This window comes from Stegostoma tigrinum, unplaced genomic scaffold, assembly GCF_030684315.1.
Source record: "Stegostoma tigrinum isolate sSteTig4 unplaced genomic scaffold, sSteTig4.hap1 scaffold_82, whole genome shotgun sequence".
NCBI lineage: Eukaryota > Metazoa > Chordata > Chondrichthyes > Orectolobiformes > Stegostomatidae > Stegostoma > Stegostoma tigrinum.
The window spans coordinates 385,078-409,807 of record NW_026728768.1 but is presented as its reverse complement, the minus strand read 5'-3'; the positions used below and the strand labels follow the sequence as shown (position 1 = coordinate 409,807).

The window sequence follows — 24,730 nt, the reverse complement described above, 5'->3', positions numbered from 1 at the left end:
CCTTTTTCTTGCCTTCTCAGCATGTGGCACCAGGAATAATCCAGAGATTACAACTTTACAGGTCCTGCTATTTAATCCACTGCCTAGCTCTCGGAACGCTTGGTGCAAGCGTTACCCCAAACCAAATCACTCATCTTACCAATGTGTACATCGAGCTGTGTCTTAGGGTCCTCCTCCTTCAGGATCCCCTTAATGACATTGTTGACCTGGTTAATATGCCACAATGGAGTCACAGGTATGACTGTGCAAAATCTGGTCCACCCAGATCGTCGCAATGGGCAAAAAAGCACACCATTTGTCTCTACTTGCCAGGGGGCTAAGGCAGTTTGGTGTGTCCACAAAGACAACTTTCATTGATGTACCAGAGAAAGCATCCTATCTGGATGCATATCACAGCATGGTTCCTCTAGCTGAACAATCCCTATTTATTATGGCTCTTGCCTTTCTTCTTCCAGGCAGAATTGGAGAGAGCGAGCGCACGACAGACAGAGCGAGAGAGATGGGCGATGAGGGAGAGACAGACAGACAGACAGACAGAATGGGCGACAGAATGTGAGTGTGAGCGCGCCTGCATCAGACAGTGAGAGAGATGTTGCTGAGGTGGAGATAGTTGAGAGTGTTGATCACCAACGATCTCTCCTGGTCCACCCAGATCGTCACAATGGGCAAAAAAGCACACCAATGTCTCCATTTCCCCAAGAGGCTAAGGCAATTCCGTGTGTCCACAAGGACAACAATTATTGATGTACCATAGAAAGCAACTTATCACAGCATGGTTTGGCAACAGCTCTTCCTCAGGTCATAAGAAACTACAGAGTCGTGAACACAGCATAGTCCATTATGCAAACCAGCCTTCCATTCATTGATTCCACCTGTACTTCCCACTGCCTCGGGAAACCCACTGACAAAATCAAAGGCCCTTCTCACCCAACAATTACACTCTCTTCTACCTTTGACTGAAGGGAAGATGTAAAAAAGTTTGTATACATGTGTGAAAAGATTCAAGAACTGCATCTTCACCGCTGTTATTGGGGATCTGAATAGAACACTTAAAATTTTAAATCTAGAACATAGAACATAGAACAGTACAGCACAGAACAGGCCCTTTGGATCTCGCTCTCAGTGACAGCTACAGAGAAGATGTACAATGTTCCATTTCACGAATGCACTTTGTATGGTATGATCTGTCTGTACTGCATGCATAAGAAAACTTCTCAGTGTACCAAGGCACAAGTGACAATGATGACTCAAATCAAATTGACTGTGTGCGAGAGAGAGGTGAGCATATGATTGTGTTCAAGAGTGCAAAGATGGTGCATGAAAGTGTGAGTGTGCGCACGACAGAATGTGTGCGCCAGTGTCTGTGCTTGAGAGTGTGTGAAAAGAATTAGCACAAGGAGGGAGTGTTACAAGCATGCATGAGGCTGTGAGAGTGTCTGTGAGAGCGAGTGACTTTGAGAGCAAGCAAATTTGCAAGCATAAGTGTGTGAGGGAGAGATTTGTCGGGGGTGGGGGGGGGGGTGTCTGTGTGTACTTGAGAGTATGAGCATTGGCAAAAGATCCTGCGACAGTGCATGCAAGTATGCCACAGCATGTGTGCAAGACCGTGCTTGACTGTGTGACAGTACGGAGTATGAATGAGTGAGAATGTGACAGAATGTGTGAGTGAGAGACTGTGTTCCTGGTTCTGTGTGTGTATGGATAGTATGTTTGAGCATGAGGGATAGGATATGCATGTGCAACACAGTGTGACTGTGAACTTCTGTTTGTGCCTGTGAGTCAAGTGATGGGGGATAACAGGGAGAGGAGAGATAATGACAGAGAGAGAGAGAGAGAGAGAGAGAGAGAGAGAGAGTGCGTGAGAGAGAGATGAGATGAGGAAGAAGAAATGATGAGTGGTCAATACCTGGAGGAAAAAAAGAACCGTGTGTGAGCATTAAGAGAAGCCGCTGGCTGTAACATGGAGGCTATTGTTTTACTGATTGTACGAAATGAAAAGCAAGTGTCACCTCTTGGTGTTAGGGGACAGGAGATGCCCATTAGAGAAGGAGATATAGTCAGCCTTGTTAGAGACAGCAGACACGTTGCAAATGCGTAGAAACTAAAATTAAAGCTTTCTTGTCAATGTGTAAAGAGGTCAGACAAATATGACCGGCTAATATTGTACCTTTGCGCTCAGTAAAATGATAGAATCATGATTCAGGGAATCCTTACAATGTGGAAACAGGTCCGTCAGCCCAACACGTCCACACTGCCCCTCAAAGCATCCCACCCAGACCCATCCACCTATAACTCACCTAACCTACAAATCACTGAACACCTTGGGAAATTTAGCATGGCCAATCCACCTAACTTGCACATCTTTTCACCGTGGGAGGAAACTCGAGCACCCGGAGAAAACCCATGCAGACACATGGACAATGTGCAAACTCCACACAGACAGTGACCTAAGGGCGGAATTGAACCCAAGTTGTTAGTGCCATGAGGCAGCAGTGTTAACCAGAGCCCCTGTGCTCTTTATTATGCTCATTAAGCTGCAAGCATTTTTTTTTAAGAAAGTAAACTTACCATCGTCACAGGATGCGAGTGCTTTCAATTTCTGTCAGCTTGGAGAACTTTATCCGCATCTGCAAGGGCAAGGTGATGGCAATGGTGTGAGACTGGTTAATATTCTGCAGCTCGCCGTGCAAAAAATTAACAGCATTTCCAATGCTTTTTACCTCGGGGCATAACAGAAAGACAAGAACATGAAAAAATCCTGAAATCTCCCTCCAATTTCAATCTCAGATGGACCATCCCTTCATCAAAAGCCACAACCAAACTGAACAGTAACTTGGTTCACTCCAAATCAACTATAACGCTAATTTCCAAAACTCAATGTACTGTTTTTCGAAGATATCTGCATGTTCCATGTAAAATCATGTATTTTCCACTGCCTACCAGGCCAATCATTTGTTCACTATGATCTCTGTCTCTCTCTCTCTCTCTCTGTATCTTGCCCTCTTTGATTTCTGTAATTCACGCCCTCCCTACCCTCAGCTACCTGTGCTCATATGCTCGAGGCTTCTCCAATTTTCTGATGTTCGTGCTAATGCTTTAAGATCCCCGCACTGAATGTCAGCAATTTTTTTCAAAAGCCTCAATGACTACTGCCCAGTGGCTCTGACATCCATATTTATCACTATGAAGTGCTTTGAGAGGTTGGTCATGGGTCACATCAACTCCAGCCTCCCACATTACCTTGATCCACTGCAATTCACCTACTGATGCAGCAGATCCATGGCAGATGCCCTCTTCTTGGCTTTACACACATCTCTGGAACGTCCAGATAACAAGGGCATCTACGTCAAGCTTCTACTTATTGACCACATCTCCACCTTCAACACCATAATTCCATCTGCCCATCCTGGGCCTCCTGCAGTGCCACAACAATGCCACTCAAAGGTTGCAGGAACAGTACCACTTATTTTGCTTGGGAACCCTGCAGCCTAATTGTACCAGTGTGGACTTCACAAGCTTCAAAATTTCCCCTCCCCACCTACATCCCAAAACCAGCGCAGCTCATCCCCACCTCCCTAACCTGTCATTCCTCCCACCTGTCCACTCTCCCACCTCAAGACCTACCCCCATCTCCTACCTACCAGCCTCAGCTCCACCCCCTTGGCCTGGTCGTCCTCCCTGGACTGACCGATCCCCTCCCTAACTGCCCACATACACTCATCTTTACTGGCTCTATTCGCCGCCTCTTTAACCTGTCTGTCTCCTCTTCACCTACCTTCTCCTTTATTCAGAGACAAAGGGAACTGCAGATGCTGGAGAATCCAAGATAACAAAGTGTGAAGCTGGATGAACACAGCAGGCCAAGCAGCATCCCAGGAGCACAAAAGCTGGCGTTTCGGGCCGAGACCCTTCATCAGAGAGGGAGATGGGGACAGGGTTCCGAAATAAATAGGGAGAGAGAGGGGGAGGCGGACCGAAGATGGAGAGAAAAGAAGATAGGTGGAGAGGAGAGTATAGGTGGGAAGGTCGGGAGAGGATAGGTCAGTCCAGGGAGGACAGACAGGTCAAGGAGATGGGATGAGGTCAGTTGGTACGAAATGGAGGTGCAGCGTGAGGTGGGAGGAGAGGATAGGTGAGAGGAAGAACAGGTTAGGGAGGCGGGACAAGCTGGGCTCGTTTTGGGATGCAGTGGCGGGAGGGGAGATTTGGAAGCTTGTGAAGTTCACATCGATACCATTGGGCTGCAGCGTTCCCAAGTGGAATATGAGTTGCTGTTCCTCTGCACCCTTCGGGTGGCATCATTGTGGCACTGCAGGAGGCCCATGATGGGCATGTCGTCTAAGGAATGGGAGGGGGAGCTAAAACCGTTCGCGACTGTGAGGTGCTGCTGTTTACTGCGAACCGAGCGGAGGTGTTCTGCAAAGCACACATGAGGTTTTTTTCTTCTAGCTTGCACTCACTGGAGCACTGCAGCAAGCCTGAGACAGAGATTTTGGACAGGGATCATGATGGGGCGCTCAGGTGACAGGCAATTGGAAACCTGGGGCCATTCTTACGGCCAGAATATAGGTGTTCTGCCAAGCGGTTGGTCAGTCTGTGTTTCGTCTCCCCGATGCAGAAGGAGACCATATTGTGAGCAGTGAATACAGTAGACTAGATTGAGTGAAGTGTGGGTAAATCGCTGCTTCCCCTGGAAGCCTTGGATAGTGAAGCAGGAGGAAGTAAATGGGCAGATGTTATGCCTTCTGTGGTGGCATGGAAAGTGCTGTTGGGTTATGGGGAGCTGTTGAGAATGGATAAGGAGTGGATCGAGGTGTCCCGACGGAATGGTCCCTGCGGAAGGCTGACAAGAGAGGGGAGGGGAATATATGCTTGGTGGTGGGATCTTGTTAGAAATCGTGGCTGATGTTCTTCTCGATGTGGATATTGATGGGTTGGTCATTGAGGACCAGGGTACCTCATCAGGGGTGAGGCCAAAGTGTAGGACATGGGTTGGACATGGCTGAGATCTCTGTCAACCACGAACGCAAGGATGCTCAGTTGAGGAAGAATGTAGACATTTCGGAATCCCTCCAGCAAAAGATGATATCATGAGAACAAGTGGATCTGTCTGGGCAGTCCTGTCTGAAGATTTTGTGATGTAAGACTCTGTTGTTTGTCATAAAGGATATGGTTGAGTGATCATATTCAAATAGAAGAGACCAAGAATGTGAGGCTGGAGAATGGGTTGAGAACCATGCCTCTCGGATTCCTCTGCATGTCTATGCTTGGCTTGGGCTACTATGGTTACCTTGTCCCAGTTTTGTATGAGAGGCGTGATTCTCCACCCATAATGCAACCAACAAGCAGATACAATTGGGCCCCCACATACAAATCCATACAGATCAAAACCGGAAATGACAGTACTCATGGTAACAGACCGGACAGTATAAATTCCAGACAGAGTAGAGTAACATTGTTTTGTTGGAGGCTCTAGTGATGATGTCATTGATCATGGTGACGAAACGTCTCAATGAAAACAAGCCAACTCGGCGAGCAAGTCAACAACCGCAATTTGAACTACCTTGTTCAAGTGTTTCATTTTTGATCTTGAATGTTAAATCTCGCTCCAACACAGGGATGGAAGATGACAGTCAACAGCTGCATTCTAACTAATTCATATCGAATCATTGTTTTGACCAGTCCAGAAACATGTAGGTTAGGTGGATTGGGAATGCTGAATTACCCACATTGCCCACGGATATGTAGGTTAGGTATATTCGCCATTGGAAATGCAGGCTGACAGGGATAGAGGAGGGAATGGGGATGGGTCTGGGTGGGATGCTCTTTGTAGGGTTGCTGTGGACTTGTGGAACTGAATGGCCTGTTTCCACACTGGGGATCCTATAAAACTAGGTTTTACTCAATTCAAGAGAGAGTGAGTTTATCAATTGCTAAACGCAAGAAGTCATAAGGCACCACAAATATGCACAAGTTAGACACAAGAAATTAGCTCAAAAAACATAAAAGTTAAGAGGGATACGGATAGTTCAGAATTTGGATTGTTTGTGAAGAATAGAAAGTGGGATGTTGTGGCCACTAAGTTGGGCGATCCCTGTAATGCTGATATGAATTCAGCAGTTAATTTTGAGATTCTTGTTGAAACTCTTTTGACCTTGTTTCTTTTTGACATCGCCCTGGTTTGCAGAGCTCAGAGCAAGAGATTGTCTTTTCTTCTAACCTGCAGCAGAGGCCTATGAAATGGCTGTCCTAGAACTGCGACCTCCACAACTCCGTAGACCACATGAGCATATTCGCCCAGGAATACACACACACTGACATTAAAGAACTATTGGGATAACAATACTCAGCATGGGACTGGAAAAGACAGCATGTAGAAACAGAAAACAGCTGTAAATAGTGTCAAGAGGTCAAATAAAGTTATAAAGCTAAATTAATGACTCTTTGCTTGCGTGCTCATTGTATTCAGAACAAAATCAACAAATTAAGAGCACACATACAGGTTGACGGGCATGATTTGAGAGCTATTACAAAGACATGGTTATAAGGAGATCAACACTGGAGGTAAATGTGCAGGGCTACGTGACATTCCAAAAAGACAGGCAGGAGGGAAACTGACTGTAAGCGATGAAATTACTGAGAGAACAAGAAACAATCTTCAATCAGAAAATGTAGAATCCAATTTTATTTATTTGTTAATGGGAGGAGGACATCACTAGCTACGCAGTGTTTATTGTCCATCCCTCGTTGCCCAGGGGACAGTTCAGAGTCAATCATATGGCTGTGGGTCTGCAGTCACAAGTAGGCCAGACCACGTAAGGATGGCAGTTTGCTTTTCTAAAGGACATCAGTGAAGCAGTTGGGTTTTTCTGACATTTGGCAATGGATTCATGGTCATCATTCGATTCTTCATTCATGATTTTCTTTTATGTTCAATTCAAATTCCACCATCTGCTGTGCTGTGATTTGAACACAGGTCCCCAGAATGTTATCTAACTCTCTGAATTAACAGTCCAGCAATACCACCACTGGGCCATTTCCTCCCCAATCTTGGAACAAGAAAACCTGCAGCTGACTCCCACATGGGGAAAAACACTGAACCAGGAGCTTCTTCAAACGGGGTGATCGCCTCTCCTTACATTTTAAGATAGCTATGAACAATCAGGAACTTGTGGGAAGCTACTAAATTGGGGGAAGGAGTATTAGGTAGGAGCTGAGCAGTATTCATTGGGAGGAGCTTTTATTGAACAAGTCGACATTTGATACGCGGGAGTTATTTAAAGACCTACTGATCAGCGTTCAGAACTGGCCTATTCCAGGGAAGGAGGAATGACAAGGATGGCAATCTAAGGACATACGGACATAAGAAATAAAGCAGGAGTAGGTCATCTGTCTCTTTCAGCTCACTCCGTCATTCAATAAGGTCATGGCTGATCTTTGTGCGGACACAGCTCCACTTACCCCGCCATTCACCATAACCCTCAATTCCTTTCCTGTTCAAAGATCTATCTGTCTTGGCCTTTAAAACATTCAATCAGGGAACCTCAACTGTTTCACTGAGCAGAGAATTCCACAGATTCACAACCCTTTGGATGAAGCAGCTCATCCTCAATTCAGTCTTAAATCTGTTCACCCTTATTTTGAGGCTGTGCCCCCCAGTTGTAATTTCACCCATCAGTGGAAACAACTTCCGTGTTTCTTTCCTATCTATTTCTTTCATCATTTTAAAAGTTGCTATTAGAACACCCCTCATTCTTCGAAGTTTCAGTGAGTGCAATCCTAGTCTCCTCAATCTCTCCCCATACAGCAACATTTTCAATTCTGGAATCATTCTTGTGAAGCTCCTTTGCACCCCCTCCAGTGCCAGCACATCCTTTCTAAAGTGAGGAGACTAAAACTGTACAAACTACTCTACATCAAGCTTTACCAGCACCCTATACAACTGGAGCATCCCCTCCCGATTTTTAAACTGCATCACTCGAGCTATAAGGGACACTATTCCATTTGTTGCCTCAATTACCAGCTGCATCTGCAAACGTTCTGTGATTCATACACAAGGTTGCCCAGCTCCCTCTGCATAGCAGCATGCTACAATTTTTCACCATTTAAGTAATACTCCATTTTGCCCTAATTGCTACCAAAATGGATAGCCTCACATTTACCATCATTGCACTCCATCTGCAAGACCCTTGTCCATTCACCTAAACTTTGTGTCCATCTGCAGATTTTCATTATCCTCTTTACTCTACCACTCATTTTAGTGTTAAATGTGATCTGTGAACTGTAATAGTACATGGAACAACACAGCGCAGAACAGGCCCTTTGGCCCTCCATGTTGCGCTGACCTGTGAACTAATCTAAGCCCATTCCCCTACACTATCCCATCAGCATCCATATGCTTATCCAAGGGCTGTTTAAATGCCCTTCATGTGGCTGAGTTAACTACATTGGCAGGCAGAGCATTCCACCCCCGTACCACTCTCTGAGGAAAGAACTTGCCTCTGACATCTGTCTTAAATCCATCACCCCTCAATGTGCAGCTGTGCCCCCTTGTACCAGCTGAAGTTATCATCCTCGGAAAAAGACTCTCACTGTCCACCCTATCTAATCCACTGATCATCTTGTATGTCTCTACTAAATCCCCTCTCAGCCTCCTTCTCTCCAATGAGAACACACCCAAGTTCCTCAGCCTTTCTTCATAAGACTTTCACTCCAGACCAGGCAACATCCTGGTAAATCTCCTCTGCACCTGTTGCAACGATTCCACATCCTTCCTGTAATGGAGCAACCATGCAATATTCAAAGCGAGGCCGCACTAGCGTTTTGTAGAGTTGCAGAATGACATCACGTCTCCGCAACTCAATCCCTCTACCAATGCAACCTAAAACACCATCAGACTTCTGAACAGCACTATCAACCTGGGGGGCAGTTTTCAGGAACCTATGTACATGGACACCAAGATCCCTCTGTTCATCTCCACTACCAAGAATCTTTCTGTTGACCCGGTGTCCTGCCTTCCTATTATTCCTCCCCAAGTGAATCACCTCACATTTACCCGTATCAATCTCCATTTGCCACCTTTCGGCCCAATTTTGCAGTTTATCCAAGTCTCCCTGCAACCTGCAACATTCTTCCACAATGTCCACCACTCCATTGTCTTTAGTGTCATCTGCAAACTTACTAACCTATCCACCAATGCCTGCATCCAAGTCATTTATAAAAATGACAACAGCAGTGGTCTCAAAACAGATCCTTGAGACACACCACTAGTAATCAGACTCCAGGCTGAATATTTTCCATCAACCACCACTCATTGTCTTCTTACTGAAAGCTACTTTCTAATCCAAATGGCTAAATCTCCCTCAATCCCGTGCCTCTGTATTTTCTCCAATAGCCTACCATGGGGAAACTTATCAAAGGCTTTACTCAAGTCCATGGACACCACGCCAACTGCCCGACCCTCATCCACATGATTGGTCACCTTCTCAAAACACTCAATGAAGTTTGTGAGACACGACCTGCCCTTGACAAATCCATGTTGACTATCTCCAATCTCATTGTTGCTTTCTAGATGATTATAAATCCTATCTCTTATAATCCTTTCCAAAATTTTTCCTACAACAGACGTAAGGCTCACAGGTCTTTAATTGCCTGGGTCATTCTTACTGCCCCTCTTGAACAAGGGCACAACATTTGCACTTCTCCAGTCCTCTGGTACGAAACCTGTAGACAATGAGGACTCCAAGATCAAGGCCAAAGGCTCCACCACCTCCTCCCGAGCTTCCCAGACAATCCTCGGAAAAATCCCATCAGGCCCAGGGGTTTTATCTACCTTCACACGTTGTCGAATTGATAACACTTGATCCTTACTAACCGTAACCTTTTCAATTCTAGTAGCCCGTAACTCAGTCACCTCCTCTGCAATATTCTCCTGTCGCTCAGTGAAAACAGATGAGAAATATTCATTTAGCACCTCTCCAATCTCCACAGCGTCCACACACAACTTCCCACTTCTGTCTTTGACTGGCCCTTTGCCTAGCCCAGTCATCCTCTTATTCCTCACATACCTATAGAAAGCTTAGGGCTCTCCTTTATTTACCTGCCAATGTCTGCTCATGTACCCTCCTTGCTCTTCTTAACTCTCTCTTTAAATCCTCCCTAGTTAATCTGTAGCTCTCCATCACCTCATCTGAACCATCTGGTCTCATCGTCACATCAGCCTCCCTCTTCTGCTGAACAAGAGATACAATTTTTTTAGTAAACCACGGTTCCCTTAGCTTATTGCTTCCTCCTTGCCTGACAGGGACGTACCTCTCAAGGACATGCAATATCTGTTCCTTAAACCAGCTCCACAATTCAATTGTCCCCATCCCCTGCATTTTGCTAACCCATTCTATGCCTCCTAAGTCTTGCCTAATCGCACTACAAGGGAGGAATGGAGAAGCAGATAGTGAAGGGGACTATCAGAGATTACAGAACAGAACAGAGATAGACTGGAGAGTTGGGCAGGTAAATGGCAGATGGAGTTCAATCCAGGCAAATGCGAGGTGATGCATTTTGGAAGATCAAATTCAAGGGCAAACGAAACAGTAAATGGAAAAGTTTTGGGGGAAATTGATGAACAGAGAGATCTGGGTGTTCAGGTCCATTGTTCCCTGAAAGTGACAATGCAGGTCAATAGGGTGGTCAAGGCGGCATATGGCATGCTTTCCTTCATTGGACAGGGTATTGAGTACAAGAGTTGGCAGGTCATGTTGCAGTTGTATAGGACTGTGGTTCGGCCACATTTAGAGTACTGTGTCCATTACCAAAAGGACGTGGACGAGAGGAGGAAAATTTAGGGGAGATATGCATGGCAAGTTCTTTACACAGAGGTTGGTGGGCACCTGGAACGCATTGCCAGCAGAGGTGGGCAACGCAGACACATTAGCATCTTTTAAGATATATTTGGACAGGTACACGGACGGGCAGGGAGCAAATGGACACAGACCGTGAGAAAATAGGTGACTGGTCAGACAGAGGATCTTGGTCGGCGCAGGCTTGGAGGGCTGAAGGGCCTGTTCCTGTGCTGTAATTTTCTTTGTTGTTTTGACTGACTGGAGTGAGGGAGGGAGGGTGCGACGGCTGGAGCGAGGGAGGAATGGGTGGCTGGAGGGAGCGAGCGAGGGAGGAATGGATGGCTGGAGGGAGGGAGCGAGGACTGACAGGAGGAAGGAATGGATGAATGGAGGGAGGGAGCAGGAGGAGGGGGCGGGGGGGGGGTAGGACGAGGGGGTTGGGGGGAAGGAGGAGGGGCGGGTGGGGAAGGGAGGAGGGGGCGGGGAGAGAGGAGGGGAGGAGAGGGGGTGGGTTCGGTGCCAGGCAGCTGTTCTGGCAGGTACCAGAGATAGTGGGAACTGCAGATGCTGGAGAATCCAAGATCTTGGCCTGCTGTGTTCATCCAGTCTCACATTTTATTGTTCAGGCAGGTAGCTGTGCCCAGGAGCCGGGCGAAGAGGCCTTCTCCCACCTCGGATCCCCGCTCCCGGCCAAGGCGGCGCAGGGCCGAGCCACTGAGCAGCGAGCGCTCCAGCAGCCTGGATGCCTGCTCCTCGCCCAGTGTTCATGCTGGAGGCTGTAGGGGTCCGGGATCGTGGTACGCTGATCCCGATGCAGAACAGCTGGGTCCTCAGTCCCCTCCCGGGAAAAGGGTTCCAGACAGTGGACTCGTCACCGAGGCAGAGTGGGGGGAAAAGGCATGAGTAGGAACAGGAGAGGAAGGGGATTGACTGAGAGGGAGAAAGAGACAGACTGTGTGTGTGAGAGAGAGAATTTGAAATGCAGTCTGATTGCGGATGGGTTGGGTTTAAACAGATTTTTAAACTTTTAAAAAAAAACTCAATGCTCCCTGCTGAGCGGGTGGAGATGCACGGATAGATAAACACACGGCGAGAGGAAGAGAGACACAGAGCGCCGGGGGCGGGGGCAGGGGAGAGGGAGAAGTTCACAGGGAGAGACGGAGAGACAGGGGAGAGACAACGGCAGAGACACACACAGAGGGAGGCAGAGACAAGACGAGAGACAGAGAGGAGCGCGCACACACACACACACACGCACACACAAGAGACAGAGTGAAAGAGAAAGAAAGAGAGACAGAAGTGCACAGTGAGGTGGCAGAGACAAGACAACAGAGAGAGAGAGAGAGATAGACACAGAGTGAGGCACACACAGAGAGATGGAGAGACAGAGATTGTGTGTGTGGCGAGGGGTGGGTTTGGAGAAAATGGGAGGGGGGAGCGAGGGCGAGAGAGAGAGACACAAAGAGACGAAGACAGAGTCGTAGAGTTGTGCAGCAGGGAAACAGACCCTTCAGTCCAACTCCTCCATGCCGACCAGATATCGTAAATGACTAGTTCCATTTGCCAGCATGTTGCCCATATCCCTACAGACCCTTCCTATTCATGTGTCCATGCAGGTGACTTTTAAATACTGTGATTATAATAGCCTCTGGCATTCCTCTGGCAGTTCATTCCATACACAAACTACACTCGGGAGAACACATTGGCTCCAAATCCATCTGCCATCCTCAGAGAAAAAGAACAGGAAATAACATGACCAACCCAAGGAAACCTAAACACTTGAATAGAAAGCGGGACCGAACACCAGCACTTCACCGGAGGCTCACTGATGATTTTGCCTGGAATGGTGACGAATCATCTGAAAACTAACCTTCCAGCTCAGTGAGCAATCTTACATCCAAAACCTCAATCCTGAGCTAAAAATCTTCTCAAAACTCGATAATACTTTGCCACTTGATTGACAGATGCATCCTATTTTTTTTTAAAAATAAACTTTTTTTGTTCGATGTATGACTGACTGACCAGTGTTTATTGTCCTTCCTTAACTGAGACTTGGGAACTCTGCAGCCTAACGGTATCAATGTGGACTTCACAAGCTTCAAAATCTCCCCTCCCACCACTGCATCCCAAAACCAGCCCAGCTCGTCCCCACGTTCCTAATCAGCTCTTCCTCTCCCCGATCCCCTCCTCCCAGCTCAAGCCAAACCCCCATTCCTGACCTACTAACCGCTTCCCGCCCCCTTGACCTGTCTGTCCTCCCCAGACTGACCTCTCCCCACCTACACTCACCTCTATTGGCTTCATGTCCGACCCTTTAACTTAAGACCATAAGATATGAGTCTAAGTAGGGCCATTCGACCCATCAAGTCCACTCCGCCATTTAAATCATGGCTCATGGGCATTTCAACTCCACTTCCCTGCATGCTCCCCCTCGCCCTTGATTCCTGTGAGATCAAGAATTTGTTGATCTCTGCCTTGAAGGCATCCAACGTCCCGGCCCCCACTGCACTCCGTGGCAATGAATTTCACAAGCCCGCCACTCTCTGTCTTAAGAAAAGTCGTCTCATTTCCGTTTTAAATTTACCCCCTCTAATTTTAAGGCTGTGCCCACGGGTCCTCGTCTCCTGGCCTAACAGAAACAACTTCCTAGCGTCCACCCCTTCTAAGCCACATATTATCTCGTAAGTTTCTGTTAGATCTCCCCTCAACCTTCTCAGCTCTAATGAGTACAATCCCAGGATCCTTAGCCGTTCGTCGTATGTCAAACCTACCATTCCAGGGATCATCCGTGTGAATCTCCGCTGGACACGCTCCAGGGCTAGTATGTCCTTTCTGAGGTGTGGGGCCCAACATTGGACACGGTATTCTCAATGGGGCCTAACTAGACCTTTATAAAGCCTCAGAAGCACATCACTGCTTCTATATTCCAACCCTCTTGAGATAAACAACAACATTACATTCGCTTTCTTAATCATGGACTCTACCTGCAAGTTAACTTTTAGAGAATCCTGGACCAAGAATTCCAGATCCCTTTGTACTTCTGCTTTACGAATTTTCTCACCATTTAGAAAATATTCCATGTCTGTATTCTTTTAACCAATGTGAAAAACCTCACATTTACTCACATTCAATTTCATCAGCCATTTCCTGGACCACTCTCCTAAACTGTCTCAATCTTACTGCCGCCTCTCCACCTCCTCAGTACTACCTGCCTGTCTACCTATCTTCGTATCATCGGAAAACTTCGCCAGAATGCCCCCAGTCCCTTCATCCAGATCATTAACATATAAGGTGAACAGCAGCGGCCCCACCACTGAACCCTGCGGGACACCAATCGTCACTGGTTGCCATTCTGAAAAAGAGCCCTTAATCCCAACTCTCTGCCTTCTGTCAGACAGCCAATCCTCAATCCAGGCCAGTATCTCACCTCGAACACCATGGGCCCTCACGTTGCTCAGCAGCCTCCTGTGAGACACCTTATCAAAGGCCTGTTCGAAGTCTTGATAGATAACATCCGCTGGGTTTCCCTGGTCTAACATACCTGTTACCTCTTCAAAGAATTCTAACAGGTTTTTCAGGCACGACCTCCCCTGACTAAATCCATGCTGACTTTTCTAATTTGACCCTGCACTTCCAGGAATTTCGAAATCTCATCCTTGACAATGATTCAAGAATTTTAATCAACTACCGAGGTCAGGCTAATCGGCCTGTAATTTTCCATCTTTTGCCTTGATCCTTTCTTAAACAAGGGAGTTACAACAGCAATTTTCCAATCATCTGGGACTTTCCCTGACTACAGTGACTTTTGAAAGATCATAGCCAAAGCCTCTGCTATTTCCTCAGCCACCTTCCTCAGAACTCTAGGATATAGCCCATCGGGGCCAGGAGATTTATCAATTTTTAGACCTTTTAGCTCTTCTAGCACTTGCTCTTTTGTAATTCCTACCATCCTCAGCTCTGCCCCCTGGCTCTCCCTAATTGTTGGCATATTATTCATGTCTTCCACTGTGAAGACTGACGCAAAGTACTTATTAAGTTCTTCAGCTACTTCCTTATCTCCCACCACTTGCCTTCCAGCATCAATTTGGAGTGGCCCAGTGTCTACTTTTGCCTCATGTTTGTTTCTTATGTATTGAAAGAAGCTGTTACTATGATTTCTGATATGACTAGCTAGCCTACCTTCGTATTTGATCCTCTCCTTCCTTATTGCTTGTCTGTCTCCTCTGCACCTATCTTCCCCTCTATCCATCTTCAATCTGCCTTCCCCTCTCCCTATTTCTTTCAGAGCCCTCTCCTCCTCCCTCTTTTCTGATGAAGGGTCTAGGCCCGAAACGTCAGCTTTTGTGCTCCTGAGATGCTGCTTGGCCAGCTGTGTTCATCCAGCTCCACACTTTGTAATCTTGGATTCTCCAGCATCTGCACTTCCCATTATCTCTGATGCCAATTGTTTTTATTTTGTGGACAGCTGCTATCAATAGCAAACCAAACAAAAGCTTCATTTGTCATTGTCAAAATTGGTAATAGCCCACGAGCTGCAGAGTGAACAAAAAAAAGTTACCCATTTGCTTGTGACTCTCAGATGGATTTCTTTCCGATTTATTTATTCTTTAATGAGACATAGCTGTTGCTAATTGTCCAGCACAAATTGACTTCTTGAACAGCTTCATGTTGCTGTACACAGACCCACAATGCTGTTCCAAAAGAGATTACTAATACTGACTCAGGAACAATCATTCATTTCCAAATCAGTTTGAGAGTAGCTTGGAGGTGATTTTTACTGGGATTAGTGCTACCATGTCTGATGTCCTTGACCTTGAAGATGAGTTTTCTAAGTCTGGAAAGGCGGGTGTAAGAATAGTTGGAAAAAAATGTGGCAGTGCATCTTGTATATGGACACATTATTGTGTCTTGGAGTTGGTTGTGGAGAGAATGGATACGGTGCCAATCAAGGGGCTGCTTTGGTCTAGACTCAAGATCGTTTCCAGTGTTGTTGGATCTGCACCATCATTGACACACTTCTGACTTGAGAATTGGAGGGCGGCTGCAGGCTTCGGAGTCAGGAGTTTCTACATCAAATCGCAGAGTCGTTTTGCTTTGTTCCTTTGTCTGTTAGTCTGTGGTCCCAAGTGATATCTAAAACCAGGTCATCTTTCTTGTGAGCTTGTTATTCCAAACTTAAAATTTATGTTGAATATCAGATGGAATTTGTTTTATTGACTCCATTCTGCAATCATGTCGATCTGAAAATGTTAACTGCATTAATTAATACTAAGCAGAAACAGACTTCGTAGTAAATGGTTTGACGATTTTCTGTGTCTGGAACATCCCTCTTCCTTCTCGAACGAAGATCGTACCAACCTATGGTACCAAACTGCGAGTCAAACGGACGGGGCTCGTAATCTTTAAATTCCTCATCAAAATTAGTGAAATCGTATGGTTCTGTGCAATAAAAGAGAAAGAATAAACAGGTTCCCACAATTTTGCTGATGTTTATGAACAGAATGCACAAATTCAAAAGTTTGCGCTGGCATGTCTGCTTCCTCCAGCCTGTTTAAACTGCTCCATTCAATGTGAAATTTGTGATAAGTTTTAGCACACAGGTCTGTTTCATCTGTGCCACCGCCTTCAGAGTGTATTCAATTCTAATAGACATACATGCTTTCCCCCTTTTCCAGTAATACATTCCTTGAAGAGTTCAATGATATTTGGATTTTAAATCTTATCCTCATATTCTTTAGATTCTCAATCATCACTGAATCTGATGTCACCGCCATTCCATACAGTGTCAAACAGGAGTCAACTGGCATATCCAAATTTTAATTTGAGTTTAGTGCTACACAAATATATTACTTTTTTAAAAATTATATTCAAGTCAACATTAACATTTCATTCCCTGACACCGGATGAACTTACTTTTAAACTCCAATTTTCCTTCAGTATTAACAGAGAGGTGAGCCTTTTTGCAAGCGTCGAAAGTCTCCACCAGTTTATGCTAAAGCTTGAGGAACTGTAAGTTTCACAAATATGTTCCTATTAAACACTAATTCCTATCGAAGCAGTATTCAGCTACACTTGCTCAACTAGACAGCAGAAATGGTCAAGATTTTAAAAGCGACCAAGTACTTTGAAGAGGAGTCACTCTTTGAATTAAATTCCATGTTGGTGTGTGTGAGTCCATAGGTTCCTCACTCTCAATGAACCATTCAAACTGACATGCAACTACTGAAACACACAGACAAAAAAAAACATGAATGTTAACAGTCACTAGGATTTTGAGAGTGATTTGGAACTTGTATTCAATACCTTCTGGGGTAAATCTGTTCCAATCTGGATAGTACTCATTTATCACCATCCCACCTACCTTCCCCAGCACCTCCTCCCTCTCCACACTATTTGTTTCTGAGCTCCCGTCCACCCTTGGAGGAAGGGTCCTGACCCAAAACATCAACTTTCTTGAGCCTCTGATGCTGCCTGCTTTCCCCCAGCTCCACAATGTGTTATCTCAGACACCAACTTTGGCAGTTCTTACTATCTGGATAACTCATTCTCACCTTGTAACAAGTGATTTATCGTCATTTTCTTTTCAGATTACACATGTACATGTATATACATAAATATACATGTGACACCTTTATGCCTGAACCACGAACCGAGAGGATTTTTAAAATAGTCTCTTCATATCTGCATGCAAGAGAAATCAAGGTCATAATTTTCATTTTAGGAATCACTTAAACACTCAAAGTACTCACAGTCAGTGTCCCATTTCCTTGACCAGTCAACTTGATGAGAATATTTCGTCCAAGAGGAAACCGTAACAGTAATTATATTTTATCATCAAACTCTTCATTGCATCACCAATATTTCCTTGTCTGTTTGAAATGTAAGACAATGAAATAATCATGGACAGATTGGCCAACAATGTAATTTAATGTGTGTTATGGCAACTGAAAATCACAACCATTGAAGAGTGTTCTTTAAAATGCTGTTATCATACAACAGAGTACTTTTTGAGATGCAGTGATGAATATAATTCCTGAGATGCAAATAATATATGCTTAATTAATTCCAAAGAATAACTTGACAATTAAAAAGAAGCTAAGAATCTCTTTACATCGTGATGCTTGTCAGATTGCCACTAGTCAATGGAAATCGTTCAGAACGATTATTTATTGCCAGATGAAAAGGAAGCGTACACATTTCATTTTTACATCTCATCCAAGAGACAAAAAAAAACACCTTTACGAATTCATTGTCAAACAACAAGACTCACTCAAAAAGTCATTTGGCCCATTGAATTTCCTCCACCATTCGGTGAGATCATGGTTGATCTCATTACATTTATTATTATACAACATTTCCACCAAGCCCTCCTGAAAGCTAATACATTCCAATCCAAGTAACATCCTGGTAAATCTCTGTTTCTGTGCCATGCCTTGTCTTTCCAAATATTTTTGAGTCATCTACAAATTTAGCCACAGCACATTCACCTCTTCCTCCAAGTCATTAATAAACAAGCTCAAGACCTGTGGTTCCTTCAGCGCTGCCCCATTTCTTACTCACAAGCCAACCCTGGCATCTCTGTCCATTTGTCTGTTCTTTCTATAGGACATGAATCATTGGATATTTAGTTCCCAACACTTATCCCCTTACAACCACATGTCTGTGATACCCAGAACAATACATCTGTCAATTTCAATCTGCACCACAAACTCATTCACTTTGTTTTATACACTCCCTACAATTAAATAAAAGACCTTCAGTCTGGCATTTACGGCCACCCTTCTTATCTGCTGCACCTGAAATGAGACTCCTGACTATTTCCATACTTTTTGTCCTATTACTTGCTCTGGAAACTTTGCTGAGCACTTACTAGCTTCTAACTTTTTCCATAATTTTCCATGCAACTGGACTCACCCGCTCCACACTTTTCACTTTGATGCCCTACCCCCAGACCTAGCTATGTCTTTTGCCAGGATACTTGTCCCAATATGATTCTCATCAAGCCTATGCCACCGGAACAACTCCCTCCTTCCCCATACCAATGCCAATGTCCCATGAATTCAAACACATTTCTGCCATGCCATCATTTGAACAATGCATTTACATCTTCAGTTTTGTTCACACCGTGCCAAATTGCTCAGATAAGAATCCCGAGATTATTACCTTTTGGTTCTGCCTTCTCACTCAGCACCTCAGTGCTCATAATCCCTCAGCAGAACCTCTTTCCTCTTTCTTCCATATCAATGGTACCTGTGTCCACCACAATAGCTGGATTTCTACACCTCCCACTTCAAATTCCTTGGTAGCCAAGACGGAATATCCTAAACCTGGGCGCCAGGCAGGCAACACTACTTTCGAGACTCTCGATCCTAGTCACAACCAACAATGTTCATTCTCCTAACTATACTACCTCTGATTATAACTACATTTCACTTTTTATCCCCTCTTGAATGTCCCCCTGTACCACCGTGCTATAGTCAGTTTACTCATCTTCCATATACCCTGACCTCTCATCCACACAGGAAGAAAGAATCTCAAACCTGTTCGATAAGATCAAAGGCCAAGGTTCCTTCTGCACGACATCCTGGATCCTTCCACCTGTCCTGTCCTTAGTCACAGTCTCACATCCCTGGCCACTGACCGAGCTTCAGGTAGTTAATCTAAGGTGTGTGACTGCCTCCGGAAACAGAGCATTCCCTGGTAACTCTCCCCTGCATGATTTGTTGATTGGTCGAAACTGAGATTCCAGTTCATCAACCCTGAGCTGGAGTATGGTGTCTGACCACTCCTCCGTCATGGAGGTTTAAATCATCATTGGCCCGGCATCTCCATTTCAATTACTTAAATCTTAATTTGATTTAAAAACATTAGTTTGTAGCCTGTATATATTTCTCCGATTTACTTTCAATCTGAAAGTTACCGATAATAGATTCTTAAACCAGTAGCTATCACCAACCAATGAACCGGGTTCACCTTCTGGGTCCCCGCTTCTGGCTTCAATTTGCCCTGTCTCAAAAGAAAAGCTTACCAACTATCAGGCAAAAAAAGCAAGCAAATAGCACCTCTTACCCTCTGCACTGACTTACCACATTGCCACCAAATTCCCCAAAATATCTATTCACTTGGTGCATTTCACTGTAGATGTGATCTCTCCTTCCTGGCCATGCAAAGCATACTGATCCATAGCAATATACTACCTTCAAAACCTCAGCTCTTAGCTTATTACTTTTGAGTACATTCTCAAATGCTTGCTCAAAGTCCAAATACAACACATTTACTGGTTTTCCTCTACTAATTCTGGTTGGGACTTCCTCGAAAAACCCAAACAAATTAGCCAGACATAATTTCTCTTTCGTCAGGCTATGGTGATTCTGTTTGATTAGATTCTGATTTTCCAAATGTCCTGCTATTATTTTCTTCACAGTTGATTGCCACATATTTCCAACAATTTGCCTCTCTCCTTTTTAAATAGGGATGTCACATCGGCAGTTTTCCAGCCCTCAGATGCTTCTCGAGAATCGAAACCTTTTTCAGAAATTACAATCAATGCATACACCAACTCTGAAGCTCCTTTGTTTGGAATCATAGAAAGTAAACCATCAGGGCAAAGAGTCTGATCTGCTTTTACTCCATTAGATTGTCTACTACTACTTCTGTAATGGTAGTGATGGTGTGGTAGTGATGTATTTAATTCATTACTAAAGAATACAGGGATAAGGGGATCCTTGAAGTATCTTCCACTGTGAAGACTACCCTTTTCTCATTATTGTTGTTTCTTGATTTGAAAATTAAACGGGCCATCTCAGCCTAGCATATAATTGATGGCATTACCTCGAAAACCTTCTCTGCTAAAGTGTTGAATAGATTGCTACCACCTGAAAGAAGTAATTCTTCCCCTGAATTAACAGGCAACTAATATGAAAATGTGGCCTCTGGTCATAAAATATTTCACAAATGGGAGCATTCTCTACGGATATACACTATCAAGCCTCTTAAGAATCTTAAATGCTGAAAAAATAAGATTTCTTTCAATCTTATAAATCCCATCCACCCAACATTCCTAAGCATGGCAATCCCCTCCTCCATTTCCGAAATCAACCCAGGGAACATTAGGTGTACGGCCTCCGCAGCAGGGACCCTGTGGCCGGACACCAGTTATAAGTTACCATCCTGCTGCCCCTTCTCTACTTCTGTTTGCGATGCAGTCCTCTGTCCATCCTAATATACTACCCTTGAACCCATGGGCTGCTTTCTTTTGAGTCACCTTATGAGTTGTAATTTATCAAATGCTTTTTTGAAATCTAAACGTACTACATCAACTGGTGGACCTTCATCAGTCATGTTTGTTTCCATCTCAAAGCACTGTAGCAGGACCGCGGGGGCACATCGCCGCGAGCGGCTCAGGACCAGTGAATTCAAATATGAAATTACACGAAAGACAGCATTGAATTTAAAGCATCAAGAGAAAAGGGATTTGGAATCAAGCATTAGTTTGTGGGGATGGAGCAGCGCTTGGAATATTGAGTTCAATTCTGGTTGCTTCATTATAGGAAGGATGTGGAAGCTTTAGAGAGGGTGTAGAGGAGATTTAGCAGGATGCTGCATGGAATGGACGGCACGTCTTATGATGAAACATTGAGGGGGCGAGGACTTTTTCCATTGGAGCAAAGAAGAATGAGAGGTGACTTGATAGAGGTATGCAAGATGATGAGAGGCATAGCTGGAGTGGATAGTCAGATTTTTTTTCCCAGGGCAGAAATGACTATTACGAGGGGGAGAAATTTTAAGGTGACTGGAGGAAGGAATAGGGGAGATGTCAGAGGTAGGTTCTTTACACAGAGAGTGGCGGGTGTGTGGAATGCGCTGCTGGCAGTGGTAATGGAGTCAGATACATTTCAAGACTTTTAAGCGACTATTGGATCGGCACATGAAGGATAGTAAAATGAAGGGTATGCAGGGTAGTTTGATCTGAGTGGGATAATAGGTCGGCATAACATCGTGGGCCGAAGGGCCTGTACTGTTCTTTGTTCTCTGTTCAGCCAAAGGTTCTTTCCTTTTGAGGAGAGGGTAATTGATTGTAGTTTTTAAAGACAGAACTGGAGGACAGAGAAAGATATCAAGGAAGGTTGCACGTTAGTGACAGTATCAACAAGTCCACAGCAGATGCACTCTGAATAACTACACTGCTTTCAAGGCGAGAGGGCCGATGATATCAGTTAAGCCCCTCTTGTTCTTGTATTGTGTACTTCTGATATCGGCGCAAATGGACAACCTCACTCTCCTGCTAAGCTGCAGAACGAATAATGCTGCAATATTTGTCAACCCCCAAATGGGGAGTGATACATTAGTAAATCTCACATCAATAAACTTACATCTCAAGGTTCTCACCTTCTAGGACTGTTTGTAGTGGTAAATAACCCAAGCGAGGATGTTTGGCAAAGTATTTCTTTGATCTGAAGTTATTTTTCAGCACCTTGGTGAAATCACGCACATCTTCACCTGATGTTGTCTAAAAATGTAAAATAAATCAAATTTAGTTAAGAATTAATAATGAACCAATCTACTCAACTCACTCTATAATCCATGCTATTCCTGCTAAATGTCTTTGAGGATGTAAAATTGAAGAGTCTGCAACTCTGAGGGATAAAGTCGGCTATCTTTGTGTAAGATTATGATCAAGGTTAGATATGTCTGAATGTGAGTTTCGGACAATTAAGCTTGAGTTTCATAGAGTCATACAGCATGAAAACAGATCCTTTGGTCCAACCAGCCTGTGCTGATCACAATCCCAAACTGAACTAGTTCCACCTGCCTGTGCTTGGCCCATATCTCTCCAAACATTTCTATCATCTTTCTATCTTCTGGGTACATCACCTCAGCAGATTTCTCCATCTTGTGGCCAAATACTGAAACTATCCAATTAAATAATTTCAAATGATACACAGATCCAGGATTCACATTAGTGGCCTTTCTGGTTGAATTCCTAATTATTTTAACAATAGTGCATTTTGTTGTCCAATTATGCTATGTAATCCAGTGATCCAAAATTCATCTCATTGGGTTTAATTTGTTTGTTTTTTTGTCTTGTGTCAAAGATGAGATCAATACATTGGTGAGAAATTATCTTGGTTTGGAGATTCAAAGTCACTATAGTCCCAGATGGGACCACAGGTCTGCTCTCACAGTCGAGAGAGATAACTGGAGGTGGTTGAAATTGAAGGTTACCACACCTCAGATGAGGAGAGAGGTTGAGAAGAAGATTCCTTGATTGTAACTTCAGACAGTGTCGGATCCCAGGCTGTTGGTATCACTCTGAATTACAAACCAGCCAACTGGCTCCCAGGCAAAATAGACAATCAGTTTGGGTAGAGATAAGGAACAGCAAAGGAAAGAAGTCACAGCTGTGACAGTTTCAGATTCATAGATCCCCTGACAGAAGATACAGTCCAGGATAGCATACAGTCGATAGACCAAGAAGAAATGGGATCTTGTAAGAAAGATGTTACCATAAACTGTGAGTCCAATTGGCACAGATAGCCTGGAAGATTCTTTTTTATTCACGGGATGTGGATGTTGCTGGCTAAGCCCAATTACCCTGGAGAAGGTGGTGGTGAGCTGCCTTCTTGAATAACTGCAGTCCTTAGAGTAGTGCTGTTCAGAAAGAAGCTCCAGAATCTTCACTCAATGACTATTAATGAACAGCGATATAGTTCCGAGTCAGGATGGTGTGTGGCTTGGAGGGAAACTTGTATGGGGCACTAATTATACATTACTGATGATAGAACAGATGTTGAAGGTGGTGGGTGAGGTTCCAATCCAACAGGCTGCTTTGTCCATATGATTCAAGCTTCCTGAGTGTTGATGGAGCTGCACCAGTCCTGACCAGTGGAGATTACATTCCTGACTTGGGCTTTATAGATGGTGGACAGGCTTTGTGTAGGTAGGGGGCTCATTATTCACTGCAGAATTCTTAACCTCTGACCTGCTCTTGTCGTCACAATAATTACAAGTTTGGTCCAATTCAGTTTCTGGAAACCTGATAAGCCTCAGCATATTGGCAGTAAAGGAGTGTAAGTCATGGGGCAATGGTTAGATTCTCCTTAATGGTGACGTTCATTGCCCGTAAGTTGCACAGCACAACTAACACTTGCTTCTCATCACTTATGTTCCGTGGACATGGACTACTTCAGCATCTGAGGAGCTATGAGTGGTGCTGAACATGACACAATCAACTGAGAACATCCCCACGTATGGCATTCTGACGGAGGGATGGCATTTGGCATTTGATGAAACAGTTGAAGATGGTTGAGCTCAGGGCACAAATTTACGTAACCCCCGCAGTGATGCTTTGGAGTTGGGGCAACTGACTTCCAACAACCACAACCACTTCCTTTATGGTAAGGTTCCAGCCGGCAGAGGGTTTTTCACCTGATTCTTACTGACTGCAGCTTTGCGACGGCTCCTTGATGTCATATTTGGTTGAACGGCACCTTGATGTTAAGAGCAGTTATCTACCCCTCAGGATATATTCATAGAGTGCATTTGGAGTCTTAAAACTGTACCACTGGAACCAAGCAGGGATTAAGATATTTTAGACCTGGTAGTATGTTTTGAGATACAACTCATCAACCATAACATAGTACAGGATTCTCTGGATAAGAATGATCAGGATGTGGTAGAATTTTACATCAAGGACGAGGATGAGAATTTGGTCTGAAACTGTTTAATATCTTTAACTTTCATTGAAGATAACTCAGGAGTATAAAGGCAGAGTTGAACTGGGAAAATAGTTTAAAAGGTAAGACCATAGAGAAGCAATGGCAGATGTTTCAGGGGATATTTCATAACTCTGAACAAAAATATTGTCAATTTAGAATGAAAGGATGTACAGC

At 44.5% G+C, this 24,730-nt stretch overlaps 1 long non-coding RNA gene across 2 annotated transcripts in view; it reads right to left on the bottom strand.

The window, feature by feature from the left end:
- LOC132209297 (uncharacterized) overlaps positions 1-24,730 on the bottom strand; it is an 87,268-nt gene that overhangs the window by 12,266 nt on the left and 50,272 nt on the right. Inside the window, exon 1 of one of the 2 annotated variants that reach the window (XR_009445400.1) lies at positions 22,227-22,307. The exons of the other annotated variant lie outside the window; for it this stretch is intronic. This is a non-coding gene — a long non-coding RNA (uncharacterized LOC132209297). Of the gene's footprint in view, positions 1-22,226; positions 22,308-24,730 lie in introns of those variants that run through there. 2 annotated transcript variants of the gene reach the window in all.